The 14,992-nt window shown below is 41.9% G+C and overlaps 1 long non-coding RNA gene across 1 annotated transcript in view; it reads left to right on the top strand.

The window, feature by feature from the left end:
* Positions 1-502, top strand: part of LOC114236715 (uncharacterized) — a 79,016-nt gene extending 78,514 nt beyond the window's left edge. The window contains exon 4 of the long non-coding RNA XR_009009546.1: positions 42-502. This is a non-coding gene — a long non-coding RNA (uncharacterized LOC114236715). The remainder of the gene's footprint in view (positions 1-41) is intronic.
* The last annotated feature ends 14,490 nt before the right edge of the window (positions 503-14,992 follow it).

Below are 14,992 nucleotides of genomic sequence, written 5' to 3'. Positions count from 1 at the left end.
ATCTTAGTGATATTAAGCCTCACATCCTTTCCGCTTTCTAGTCTGCCCTCCAGATGCTTTGAAGGGGACAGAGCCTAAAGCGTGAACTGAATGAATCTGTGAGTGATGAATGAAGGAGAAGGCCTGTGTGCACGTGGGTGGACACGCACACACTCACACGCTCACGCACGCGTGCACACACAGACGCCCCCCTTCCCCACGCACAGTTTCTGGGTGCCGATGCAGATGAAGCCAGCCATGCCCCTGATGTTGAAAGTGACGAGGAAAAGCCAAGTCGTGGAGGCGTCGGGTTCACCTGCTGAGGTTTCCCGGGATCCCCTGGACGTCCCTGGCAGGGGCACGTCTGGTGTCGCAGAGAATCTGCACTCAGCAAGTGAAGGACGGGCACCCTGACCGACCTGTTAGAGTCGGGACGAGGAGTATCTTGGAGAAGTAGAGGTGATCTAACTATGTAAACAATTTTATGTAAATATTTGTAGTCGCTTTTGAAGTTAACACCAAAATAAATCCATGAACTAGAACTACAGAAGTAAGTTTTCTCACAGGATATTTACACAGTATGTTTATGTTGCAAATCGCAAAACAATGATAACTTTTAACCACATCTAATCATGCCTAATGTTCCCCCCCCCAGCTGCACTCAGATGGTGGGGTGTCGTCTGTTGTATTTATTTACCAATTCTACACGCTACAATTTGCTGTAATTTAACCCAATTTCAGAAATTATATGATATGCACAATTTTCTCTGAGGAAAGACAACTGAATTTGTTTTTAGAGTTGCCAGATGTCCAGTTTTAAACTAGGCCGTCTGGTATCTGAGCTTTTACCCTGTGAACAAATTGGGACCAGTCTGCACACAGCTCCTCAAATGGGTTCTAGACGAGAGGCCTCCGTGGTTCCAGGGCCCAGGGCATCACGGGCCCTGGGGACAGAGGGTGGCCGGTCCGACACGTCCCCGCCAGGAGACGGGCAACCCGTGGAGGAGAAACATGTTCTCATTCTCAAGTTGTGATTCACTGGAGAAAGTTTTCATTTTTCTGGTCTATAGCAAGACTGTTTTGGGGGTGAAGAATGGCTGATAGTTTTATTTTTCAAAAACGACTGGTTGCCAGACAACAAATCTTTCTTTTTTTGCCAGAGTTTAAAGTATTTTTTTTAATTTAAAAAATATTAACGTTCTTTTCAGTATTTTCTTGTAAAAGTGAAATGTCTGGCAGTGCTTAGTTAAATTAAATATACACATACTCATTTACACAGCAATTCTGCTCCTGGGCTTGTACACCAAAGAAATCACACCTGATTTCTCCTCCTCACACAGGCGTCCAGCTGGCTTGGCTGTCCGCCCGGGGGCAGCTGCAGGGGCGGTGGTGTTAGAGGCGTGGTGCTGGTTACAAATGAGGAAGACCATCTTTACATTCTTACATACAGTGAAATACATGCATACGAAGCTCATAAAAGACGGGGGCCCTTTAAACTCATTAGTCTGCTGTCTGCAGGGGAAGGCGGGGGCGTGGGTGGGAGGGTTGGACAGAAGGAGACATTTGAGAAATGGGCCGGTCAGTGATGACCACGCACCCCGAGCACACAGCACTCAGTGCCCCGAAACTTCGGCTGAAAACGCAAAGCACAGGTGCCCGCTTGGCGCCTGGGCCCGAGGTGGATGTGCTGCGTCCCGTTGGATCCCGGCTGCCAGTTTCTGGCCGAGTTCAGCTTGCAGAGGCAGCGGCTGCTGGCGGTTCGGAACAGTTCGTTGTATAGTGTTGCAGCCTCATTTCTGGGCACGTGCAAAGTCCAGTTCTGTTTTTACAACAATGGGCTTGTGCTCTGCCTCTTGCCCGGCACTTTGCTTTTTCTCTTACGTGCACACACGTGCTATTATACACACACACTACTTACTGCCCCATCCCCCTTTCTTTCCTTCCTGGACCCTGTTCGTTTGGAGCTGGGAGCCACTTTGAAATACGACGCACTTAGCCCAACAGGGCTGCCCAGAGTTCCACCTTCAGCTGCCCGTCGTCATTAGCTGCATTAGCATCTTTACATGTCAAGGTTTTCCAGTGGTTCCCTTCCTTTCTGTGACCGTGGTGATGCCGTCCTCACCGTGACGGGTGACAGACGTTGCCTATAAAAACACCTGGGTCTCACGTTTCTATGTGGAATACTTTGAATTACAGATCCATTTTATTTCATTATTCTCAGATAATCAATGTTTTAATTTCTTCCTAAGTCAGTTTTGTCATTTTTCCCCTGGGAAAAGTATAATACATTTCAAATGTATTGACAAAACTTGTTAGGAGTATTCTCCGATGAACTTTTAACACTTCTGCTCTCTCTGGAGCTCTGACTGCAGGAGGCCAAGGCCTAGAAGGGCCGGTCTGTAGCCTGAACTCCCAGGGGGGCTCCTGTCTCTCCCTGGAGCCCACGACGAGCTGGGGAAGCTGCTGGCCTTCTGCTGGGCCTGGGCTCCTCCCCCAGGGCCCACCTCTGGGGAGTCGGGCTTTCTGCTGGTTTCTTAACGTGAGTCCCCACCTCCCTCCTGCCGAGCCCGTCAAGGTCAAGACCACCCACAATGGTGGATCCCCTCCCCCCGACCCCCCAGGAGCCAGCGACTCCAGAGCTGTGCTTCCCATTCCCGTTCCCACTTCATTTCTGGCTACAGGAAGTTTCCTTACTCTCTTCACAGCTTATTCATACATCAGAAACAGTGCTGCGTGTATTTTACCCTTTTTTTTGTAATGAGGGTTTTCTGTGTTTGCCATGTAACCTGAAAGAGGGTTCTTTCTCCCAGCTCATAGGTGAATTTGGATACAGAACTTTGTACCCATGGTAATTCCCGCCGGAAATTTGAGGATTCTCTTCCGGGGTTTTCTGGCCTCTGACGCTAAGAGACTGCTGCCATTCTATTGTGGTTCCCCTGGGTGTTGTCTGTCTTTTCTCTCTGAAGCTCTAACAATTTTCTCTTTACCTTGATGTCTTCAGCTCCACTGGGTTGTGTCTGTACGTGGATTTAAAGGAAATCATCTACGCGGTCCTGGATAGGGTTTCTTCCCTCATTCTTGCATGTTCTCACCCGTTACCTCTGAGTGTTGCTTCTCTGCCCTTCTCTCTGTTCTGTCCCCATGGAAATCCTTCTGGAAAGGAGTTTCTTTTTCCATATACCTCTCAATTTCTAATTTGTATTCCTCATCTCATAACTACAGTAACTCCTGGGACAGGCGCTCTGATTTATCTTCTAATTCCAGCTACATATAGGCTACTATTTAATCTAGCTGCAGAGATTCTTTCTGATTCTTTTCAATATCTACTCAGTATTTTTTCTTACTTTTTATTTCAATGGTATTCCTTCATGAATTTCTTTGGCATGTATATTTAATTAAAATATGGAAAGTGCAAATGACACAGAAAGTCATTTCTGGGACAGTGAGGCCTCACTTTGTGAGCTGTCACACCCATTCACTGGGGTCACTTTGAGCATTTCCTCTATATGTACATAATTCAGCATTCAGTGATGTCTGATTTACACACTGGTGTTTCTCATATATATTCTCATTATACAAGGGTTTCTTTTAGCTCTTAATATGTTTCATTAGATCTGAAATGCAAACATTTATTCAACAAATGTTTATTTATTTACTAAGTACCAGGCACAGTGCAATACATTCAATTTTATCTCCTAATTTTAACACTGTTTTATTGAGTCAGTCACCTGATTACTTTGCATTATATAATGCAATTGTGGAGAATTTTCTTGTTTACTTGGTATGTGCGTGTGTGTCTGTGTGTGTGTTTGGAATTTTTATCTTTTGGTTGGTAAAGTCTTTCTTTTTAAAAATAAATTCATTTTTTCTGATATATGTTACATAGTTGCCATGACATTTGGTAGCTCTGTCCTGACATTTTGGTCACTCTTCTGTATGAAGGTAACTGTTATCGCTCTCTTTCCATAAGGCTACTCTAACTTCTCTTCGTGAGGACCTGGCAGTGAAATGTTGGTTGGGAGGAGGGGGAGGCTCTGCTGAAGAGCTGGGTGGTCTTTGTTAGAAAATGTAGACCCTAGTCCTTCTTCTGAGGCACTGGTAAATGTACACACTGGGGTCTCACCCTTACCCAATTAAAAATACGTTTTATTGTGGTAAGAACACTTAACACGAGATCCGCCCTTTCAGCAGAGTTTGGAGTGCACACAACGTTGTTGACCGTAGGCATCTCTCTACAGTTCCTTCATCTGCTGAACTGAAACTCTGTGCTCCATTTCCCTTCCCCCAGTCCTGGAAACCACCATCCTGTAATTTGATTCTATGAATTTGACTATATTAGATACAGCGTATAAGTGGAATCATGCATATTTGTCTTTGTGACTGGTTTTCTCATTGCGTGTGACGCTCTCAAGGTCCATCCGTGTTGTAACCTGTGTCAGGATTGTCTTCCTTTTAATGAATAGTATTTCATTGTGTGTATGGACCACTTTTATTTATCCATCATCTCTTGATGGACACTTAGGTTGTTCCCGCATCTTGGCTATTGTGAAGTGCTTCAATGAACATGAGTTACCAATATCTCTTTAAGATCCTGATTTCAACTCTTTTGGATAACTACCTAGAAGTGGGACTGCTGGACCATATGATTGTTCTATTCTTAATTGTTGAGGAAACTCCATACTGTATTCCATAGTGGCTGCACCATTTTGCATTCCCACCAACAGTGCACAAGGATTTCAGTTTCTCCACATCCTCACCAAAGCTTGTTGGCTTTTGTTTTTTTGATAATAACCATCTTGAAGGTGTGAGAGATGGTATCTCCTTGTGGTTCTGATATCTGGTATCTCCTTTGCATTTCCTTGATGTTTAGTGACATGGAGCATTTTTCATATACCTGTTGGCCATTTGTATGTTTTCTTTGAAGAAATGTCTATTCAAGTCCTTAGCCCATTTATTTATTTATTTTTGAATTTTATTTATTTTTTTATACAGCAGGTTCTTATTAGTCATCCATTTTATACACATCAGTGTATACAAGTCAATCCCAATCTCCGAATTCATCACACCACCACCCCACACCACCCCCTGCCGCTTTCCCCCCTTTGGTGTCCATATGTTTGTTCTCTACATCTGTGTCTCTATTTCTGCCCTGCAAACCGGTTCATCTGGTACCATTTTTCTAGGTTCCACATATATGTGTTAATAACGATATTTGTTTTTCTCTTTCTGACTTACTTCACTCTGTATGACAGTCTCTAGATCCATCCACATCTCTACAAATGACCCAGTTTTGTTCCTTTTATGCCTTAGCCCATTTTTAAAACCAGTTATTTGTTTTTTAGCTGTTGAGTTGTAGGAGTTCCTTATATATTCTGGATATTAACCCCTTATCAGCTATGTGGTTTGGAAATATTTCCCCCATTCTGGAGGTTGCCTTTTCATTCTGTTGTTTTCCTTTACTGTGTAGAAGCTTTTTAGTTTGACGTAGTCTCATTTGTGTATTTTTGTTTTTATTGCCTTTGCTTTTATATCATATCCAAGAAATCATTGCCAAGACCAGTGTCATAAAGACTTCTTTTAGAAGTTCCACAGTTTCAGGTCTAAAGTTTAAGTCTTTAATCTATTTTGAGTTGATTTTGTGTGTGTCATAAGATAAAAGTACAATTTGATTCTGTCGCATGTGGATATCTAGTTTTCCCAGCACTAGGGACAGGCCTTTCCCCCTTGAGTATTTTTGGTACCTTTGTTGAAGATCAGTTGACCTTGTATGTATGGACTTATTTCTGGGCTGTCTATTCTGTTCCATCCATCTATATATCTGTTTTCTGCCAGTACCAAACTATTTTGATTACTGTAGCTTTGTAATATATTTTGAAGTCAGGAAGTGTGATGCCACCAGCTTTGTTCTTCTTTCTTAGGATTGATTTGGCTATTCATGATCCTTTCTGGTTCCACATGAATTGTACAATTTATTTCTGTAAAAAATGCATTGGGATTTTGACAGCAATTGAATTGAATCTGTAGATAGCTTTGGATAGTGTGGTCATTTCAACAATATTGTTTTCCAGTCCACAAACACAAGATGTATTTCCACTTGTTTGTGTCTTTAATTTTTTTCATCAATGTTTTGTAGTTTCCAATATACAAGTCTTTCACCTCCTTAGTTTACTGTATACCTAAGTATTTTATTCTTGTTGGTGCTATTATAAATGAGATTGCTTTTATAATTTCCTTTTCAGAAAGTTTGTTTTTAGTGTATAGAAATGGAACTGATTTTTGAATACTGATTTTATATCCTGCAACTTTACTGAATTTATGTAATAGTACTAACAGATTTTTTAGTGGTGTCTTTAAAGTTTTCTGTATATGAGGTAATGTTATTTACAAAGAGGGACAGTTTTACTTCTTCCTTTCCAATTTGGATGCCTTTTATATCTTTTTCTAATTGCTCTGGCTGGAATCACCAGTATTTTGTTGAATAGAAGTGTTGAGATTGGGCATCCTTCCTGATCATAGAGGAAAAGCTTACGGTTTTTCACCATTGAGTGTGATGTTAGTTGTGAGCTTTTCATTTATGGTCTTCATTATGTTAAGGTACTTTTCTTTTATTCCTAGTTTTTGAGAGTTTTTATTCATGAAAGGGTGTTGAATTTCATCAAATCCTTTTTTTTCTTTTATTGAAAAGATTGTGTGATTTGTATCCTTTATTCTGTTAATGTGGTATAGCACATTAATTGATTTTTGTGTGTTGAACCATCCTTGCATCCCAGGGATAGATCCCACTTGGTCATGGTGTTTGATCGTTTTAATGTGCTATTGAATTCAGCACGTTTTGCTAGTATTCTGTTGAGGATTTTTGCATGTATTCATCAGGAATATTGGCCTGTAATTTTCTTTTCTTGTAATGTTTTTGTCTGACTTTGTTATCAGGGTAATGCTGGCCCCATAAAATGAGTTTGGAAGTATTCATGCCTTTTCAATGTTTTAAGAGAGTTTGAGAAGAATTGCCATAAATTCTTTAAATGTTTGGTAGAATTCACCAAAAGCCATCTGGTCCTGGGATTTTCTTTGCTGGGAGGTTTTTGTTTATTGATTCAATCTCCATACTAGCTATAGATCTGTTTAGAGCTTGTATTTCTTCATGATTCAGTCTTGAAAGGTTGTATATTTCTAGAAATGTATCCATTTCTTCTAGTTTGTTGGTGCATAATTGTTTATGAGAGTCTCTTATGGCCCTTTGTATTTCTGTGACATCATTTGCAATGTCTCTTTTCTCATTTCTGGTTTTATTTGTTTTCTCTCTTTTTTTTCTTGGTTAGTCTAGCTAAGAGTTTGTCAATTTTGTTTATCTTTTCAAAAAACCAACTCAGTTTCACTGATTTTTTTCTATTGTTTTCCAATTTTCTATTTAATTTATTTCTGCTATAATCTTTCCTATATTTTTCCTTCTACTAACTTTGGGCTTAGTTTGTTCTTTTTTATTTTTCCTAGCTCCCTGAAGTGTCAGGTTCACACAATTTTTAGTATTTGTTCGGACGGGGAAAGGACAAGAAGTAAACTCCCCTACAGTTTACTTATCTTCTGATTCTGAGGTAGTACTGAACATTCTAAATAAATTTTTGATTCACCTATTTGGCTTCTTTCGAGGAGAGAGAAAAAGAGTAGGTTAGGATTAGTTGCTGAGCTTTGATGCTTTATTCCACAGTTGTATGTTTCCTTTATTGGTTGCCAGATTTTGAAGTTTATAGGATTAAATTATTCTGTGAATAGTTTTTTAAGTTGTGGTAATAACAGAGAACATGAGACCTACCCTCTTATCAGATTTTCAAGTATACAGTATTACCAACTGTAAGCTGAAATGCAGTCAACCAGTCTCTAGAAATTGTTCGCCTTGTATAACTGAAGTTTTGTCAGTCATACAAATCGCTGTTCAAATTGCTGTTGAACAGCCATTCCCCATTTCCCCCTCCTGCAGCCCCTGGAAACCACCATTCAGCTTTCTTCCTCTATCAGTTTGACTATTTTAGATTCCTCCTTGAAGTGGAATCATGCAATGTTTGTTCTTCTGTAACTGGCTTATTTCACTGAGCATAATATCCTTAAAGTTCATCCGTGTTGTTGCAAATGGCAGGGTTTCCTTCTTTTTATTGGCTGAGTAATATTCCAATTTCATGTATCTACCACATTCTCTTTATCCATTCATTTGTTGATGGACATTTAGGTTGTAGGGAATTTTTGTGTAGGTATAGAATGGAGGGATTTTGCAATGTGATTTCAATTCACTAAATTGGCACCAGAAGCAAGGAGCCGCCAGTACCCTGGGTGGAGCTTGAGTAGCCACGGCTGGTGGACAGAGAGACTCAGACTTGTGTCACAGACAGGCAGCACATCATGGGATTTTGGTTTCTTGCGGACAGCCAGGTCTGCCTCTTGTTTAGGTTTGGGACCTGCTATTTTGACTCCTGTTGCTTGAGCCATTGTCAAAACCCCAACTCCTGTGATCCCCTGTGCACTGCAGTCTCAAATCCTACTTACTGCTATGTGTTCCTGCTTCCTTTAACGCTTTGTTCCATGCTTTAAAGATTGGCTCTCAATACTTTATATTCTACCCGGCATTTCCATCTGTTCAGAGAGGAGCAGGGGGATTTCAATCTGTGCTTTATCTGCCATCTCAACCCCAGAATAAGCCTCACAGACATAAACTACCTGGAGTCACAAGACAGAACCAGGGCTGGGAAATAATCGATGTTAATCGATATATTACACTCAAACTATTCACGCATAAAATAAAACTTAGAGAATGAAGGAAATGTACAGATGAATACACAGGACAGGAAAATGAAGTGCTAGCCTCAGGTCTGGCCCTGCCACTAAGCCTGGATCAGAACCAGAATAATAATGAGAGAAAACAAGTCGAAAGGAATTGTTTTTCAGGCGAAAGGAAAAAACGTTCTGCAGCCCGAGTGGAGCGGATTTGTACCATCCAAGCACGAAGCACGGCAGGAGAAGAGAGGAACGATCATGAAACCACCTAAGTTTTTACAGAAAGCCAGATGTTCTTGATGGAAATATTTACCTACTATAATTGGGCCTTTAGGATACATTTCTGCTCTTTGTTGGAAGAAACGATACCTAAATGTGGTGAATAAATATCACACCACACCCTTCTTTGAAAAAGTACTTTTGTGATTTAAGGACGAGACTTTAAAAGGACACTCATAAGCATCTCACAAATTTTAAAAGGATGCATGCATCTTACTATGGTTTTTAAGCTTTTTAGACTTTGATTTGACCATTGCTTGAGACCTGGGAATGTTCATAAGAAAATTAGTGACTAAAAATCTTCTCAGAGCTACAGAATAAAGTTATGAAGGACTCAGAGCAGACAGTTATACATATCGAACATTGCATTTTAAAGTTATGAGAGCAAATTTGTTTACATCTTTGTTTAATGGGATGTACACAGGCATGGAGAGGTAGACGTGACAGCCAAATGATTATTCGACTGAATTAATTCACTTTACAGACAATAAACAGAGGCCCTGGAGGAACCACGTAATTTCTGTATGTTATGTGGTCAGTGAAAACATCAAGCTCTTCTGTGGGCAAACAACCTTGTTAATATCTTAATATTAATTTCTTTTTGCCCACTTTCATCCTTTATCTCATCATCATGGACGTTACTTTTAGCACTTACGTATGTCAGAGAGCTCTCCAGGTCAGTGTCCGCATTCTCTCCTTGCAGGGTTTGAAGGCGCCGCCCCGCTTGAGCTCTCTCTGCCCTTGGGTTCTGCAGTACCACGTTTTCTCGATTCTTCTCCGTTTCCAGCCACTCCTTGTATGTGTTTCAGCTGGGGCCCCTTCGTAAGCTGTTCTGAAATACAGGCATCCCCAGGCTGTGTCTTTAGATTCTCCCTCTGTAACCCAGTTTCTTCTCGGGGAATATTCACTTCCACCTCCTACTGATCTGTTCTCTGCAGATGACTCACAGAGCTTCACGTGCAGCCCCAGTAGATGTTTGAGCTTAAATCCTGTGGAATCTCTGTGTGTGTCCCCCCCCCCCCATCTAGTCTTCCTCAGGGACAGCTTCCTCTCCCGCCCTCGGGGCTTGATTAACGCCACCACCAGCGAGGGGAGAAACCCTCTGATCATATTCAACTCTTCCCTGTCCTTTGCAGAACTCGCCAATTTCTATTTATTTATTTAAATTGTATTGAAGTATAGTTGATTTACAATGTTGTGTTAATTTCTGCTGTACAGCAAAGCGATTCAGTTATATATATACATATATATATACACACACACACATATATATATTCTTTTTCATATTCTTTTCCATTATGGTTTATCACAGGATATTGAATGTAGTTCCCTGTCCTATACAGTAGGACCTTGTTGTTTATTCACCCTATATATAATAGTTTGCATCTGCTAATCCCAAACTATCCAGTTTCTTGATCTTTGTCAGCTCCATTCATCAAATACACCTTATATCCTATCTTTAATCTACAATATTGCTTCCTTAGCCTGAATTTTTACTGGGCCTGATAGAATCACAATCTTCAGTCTCCTCTCTCCCAATCCATAGTCTTTATGTCACCAACATTCTTTCTAAAATGCAGGTTGAAGCATGATTTCCATTGCTACACAGGGAAGAGCAGACACCTTACCATGGATCTCAAAGCTCTCTATACAATCAGCCCACCTGCAATTCCAACCTAGTCTCCATTACCCACACCTTCTACAAGCACGCTATTCTAGAACTAAATATTTCCTTCCTTTCTTCCTTCATTAATTCATGCTAGTGTAATTTAGTAACTACTATGAGTACAAAACTTATGCTTTCCTAAATATCCAAAATTTCTCTGAACAAGTATTACTTTGATAATCATGAGAAACTAGTTAAAAACCTGCATAAAATGGTGGAAAGCAGGCAAGAAAACAGAGAATTAGGATATCGTCTGTTAGGTGTTAAGATAGAGGGATGCGTAGCATACTGGAGGGGCTTGCAGGTAGCGAGCCACGTGCAGACTGAGGGTCGGGAGGTGTAGATGGGTCTGTCCAGACTTCCAGAAAGAGGAGGCACCCAATTACGGTCCAATTCACGTGGAGGGAACCAGTGCAGAGGTAGATGCGGATGATGGAGAGACAGCCCTGAGAACAGAAGGGGGTGGTCCGGCCTGTGGAAGCAGGAGGCAAGACAGAGATGCAGGCATGGTATCAGCTAGGAAGGCTTGCAGCTCAGCTAAGATGAGAGCCATAAGCACTGATGACAACTAATTGTCTCGTATACTGAAACTTCTGGAGGTGGGTAGTTCAAGGGTTGGAAAAGGAACGTCACAATCCGTCAAGGACCTACACCCCTCTGTCCTTCTGAACGGCCGTCCTGATTGTGTGGGCTTCTCGTCCTCTTCCTCATTGTCACATGTGTTATACTTCTCACGTTTACACTGTGTTACCAAAATGTCCAAAATTTCAGTGAATTAAAACAACAAAAGTTTATGTCTTATTCACATTATGTTGTCCTCAGGTTTTCACTCCAGGATACAAATTTGAGGAACAGCCTCAGTCTGGAACATGCTATCCTCATGACAGAAGTCGAATTGTGAAACGGTCTCTACAGCTCACAGGGGATGGGGCGTCCGCCACGTTCCATGGTCCAGAGCATCCTGGGTGGCATCCAAGCATCCAGGTGGTGAACACCCTCTTCTCACGGGGGGTTGCACGGCAACCGGAAGGGGTAGCATTTCCTCTAACAGGAAGACAGCGAGCTGGATGCTGTAGTAAAATCCATCGCACCTTTTAAGATTGCACAATTTCTGCACAATATTACCTTAAAAACCCGGGATGAGAATTGGAATAAGGGGCAATATTTCTCCCCATACTTTTTCTTTTTTTTTTTAACTTTGGGTTTATTTATTTTTTATTTATTTATTTATGGCTGTGTTGGGTCTTTGTTTCTGTGCGAGGGCTTTCTCTAGTTGTGGCAAGCGGGGGCCACTCTTCATCGCGGTGCGTGGGCCTCTCGCTATCGCGGCCTCTCTTGTTGCGGAGCACGGGCTCCAGACGCGCAGGCTCAGTAGTTGTGGCTCACGGGCCTAGTTGCTCCGCGGCATGTGGGATCTTCCCAGACCAGGGCTCAAACCCGTGTCCCCTGCATTGGCAGGCAGATTCTCAACCACTGCACCACCAGGGAAGCCCCTCCCCATGCTTCTTTATGTTGACAAGCAATTCGTGTTTGCCTTGAATGGTATTATAGTTTGATGTTATTCTCATTAGTAAGTCAACAAAAGTTTCTCAAAAAAGGTGTCAGAAAAACGGTACGATTTTGATACAGCAAATTTCTAAGAAAATAACAAAAGACAAAGAAATATCTATTATTCATTGCCCAAATTCCTGCAGAATTTGTTTGTGCCAATTCCCAAAGCACAGCGATCTTCCAGGCCTCCTCAGTTTTCCCTGCCTTTTCCCCACAATCGGCCACTGTCGAGCTCTCTGGAGAAACGCGATTCTTGGTGGTGAGTTCTCAGCATGAAATGAGTCTCTGAACTGCTGAGCACTGACTGGCTTCCAAGCTGCTGGTTAGTACAGGCTGGAGGATGTAAACCCCAGCACACTCTCCCTGGACCATAATTTTTCTATTAATCTGGAGTAATGAGATCTACAGACTGGGTCCAGCATAAACTGGTAAAGACTCCCTTTGGTAGCCAAGAAACTCATCAGTACCTCAGTGGTTTTAAATTTAAAGACGGGACAGGCCTAACATGTGGATCTTTTTCTACACCATCTGAAGACATCAGATTGTATCGCATTATTTCCCCTAAATATTCTGCAGTATTCTTCTCCAGTCAAATTACACTGTCAACTTCATGATGCTCTAAATTTGCCTGAATTCTTAAAACCAAGGATGTGTCCATTCAGGAAGCTTCATGAAGACTTTGGGCCACTCCACATGGGAGTGCTTTTGTCTGCAGACAGACATCTCACTGTTATTTTGAAAAACAGTCATCTTGTGATTTTGACCACGACATAGGCAGAATATCTTAGGATTGTTAAGTGAACATTAAATATAAAACCATCTTGGAGGCTGCCATGGATTTTGAGCCTGAAAGGTGTGAAGGTAAGCAAAGATCATCCTGGGCACCTGCCCAGTGCCCTTCATTCCACGTTGACCTTTAATCGGGAAGGGAGCCCACGAGACAGAGGACACGTGAGGCTGAGTCAAGATTCAGGCCCCTTGATGGAGAAGGGGTTGGGATGCCAGAGGGTAAGATGCATTAAAAATGCAAAGCATTTAATTAGAGGGGAGGAATTTCAAAACGCCCATTTTTGTGACTTGAAATAAAGTAAATCGAAGCAACTGTTTGCACTGAAATCCCTCTCGCTTTCAAATCTGTAGCATCGTGGACAAAGAGTAACACCGAAAGGAGGGGATGTTTTCCGTCCGTGCTTCCTCAGTTCTCTGTGCTGCTCACAACGCTCTCAATGCGGCTACTTCTTAGCATATGAGACAGAATGGTGAAATCTTTCTCTAGGAAATCATGCCAAGAGTTTCGAGCAAAGCGTATTAGTCATATTTTTTAAAAGACTGTTGTGAAGTGCTTCCAAGTGGGGAAGATTTAAAATCTTATAACCAAACCCAGGTGTGCACTTATACGACCAATTTTTTTTATTACAGTGAAGGGAAATAAGAATCACTGAAGTTCATAGTTGACCATAAAGTCTCTAATTTTAGTTTTTATATAATTATCTTGCTTTCCAATATTTTGCAAGAATTATTGAATATCAGTGAACCAGAATTTGATGGACTTGACATTCTTCCTTTGACCCTGCATACCTTCTGTTTATAACCCATGATGAAATGATGGCTCCAGAGGAGGTTCTACATGCTAAACTGTCTTTCCATTTGTCCATCCAACAATCCATCTTCTACCTTCTATCTCTCTTTATTTAGGGAGGCACTGAAGCTCAGAGCAGGCCTCAAGATCCAGACAAAATCTGTCTTTAACCTTGGCTTGAGTCTCAGCCTTTAGAAGACAAAACAGAAAATGCGCATCTAGTATCATTTCTGACCTTCTGTGTGGTCAGTGATACAGGTGATCGTCACACCTAGAGGCTTGACAAGGTCTGTAACACGAGGCATTCATATTTATTGCTAGTGTCTGAATATTCACTCTCAGATAAAAGTGCCATTCAAAGATGTAACTCGGAGTAAACCAATATCCTTACAATATCCTTTATATGTTGAAACTACTGAGTAGGGCTCAGTAAAGCACAAGTGCATGTTTATAACTGCAAAAGTACACTGCTTTAACAATTAATGATTATTGTGTACAAGGCTGTTTGTCCCCTCATGCAGGCAATGGTCTCTGGTCCAGCTTCTATCAACATAAAAGTAGTCGTTTACGCCTGCGTCTCTCTCCGTTGGTTCTGAACCCGGGGGTGTGTTGAATTCTTGACTAAGAGCAGATGCGTTTGGTGGCCTCCAACCCCTAACTCCATGGGCTGATATCTTGGTGGTCTCCTGACCTGTTACTTCAGTTTTGTTCCCCTTATATTATGGGATCTGTATCCACAAAACAAACGGTTGTGTACCTGAGCTGATTTTAGCCGGTGTCTGTTCCTGCACCTACACTTGAGACAGGAAGCCAAGTGCCTTTTTTTTTTTTTTTTTTTTTTTTTTAAAGTTTTACTTGATTTTATTTATTTATTTATTTATTTTTGGCTGTGTTGGGTCTTCGGTTCGTGCGAGGGCTTTCTCCAGTTGCGGCAAGCGGGGGCCACTCTTCATCGCGGTGCGGGGACCGCTCTTCATCGCGGTGCGCGGGCCTTTCTCTATCTCGGCCCCTCCCGTCGCGGGGCACAGGCTCCAGACGCGCAGGCTCAGCAATTGTGGCTCACGGGCCCAGCTGCTCCGTGGCATGTGGGATCTTCCCAGACCAGGGCTCGAACCCGTGTCCCCTGCATTAGCAGGCAGATTCTCAACCACTGCGCCACCAGGGAAGCCCCCCAA

The sequence above is a fragment of the Balaenoptera acutorostrata genome, chromosome 10 (genome assembly GCF_949987535.1).
Source record: "Balaenoptera acutorostrata chromosome 10, mBalAcu1.1, whole genome shotgun sequence".
NCBI classification, from domain to species: Eukaryota; Metazoa; Chordata; class Mammalia; order Artiodactyla; family Balaenopteridae; genus Balaenoptera; species Balaenoptera acutorostrata.
Note: the sequence above shows the minus strand (reverse complement) of the source record. Positions and strands in the feature narration are given on the sequence as shown.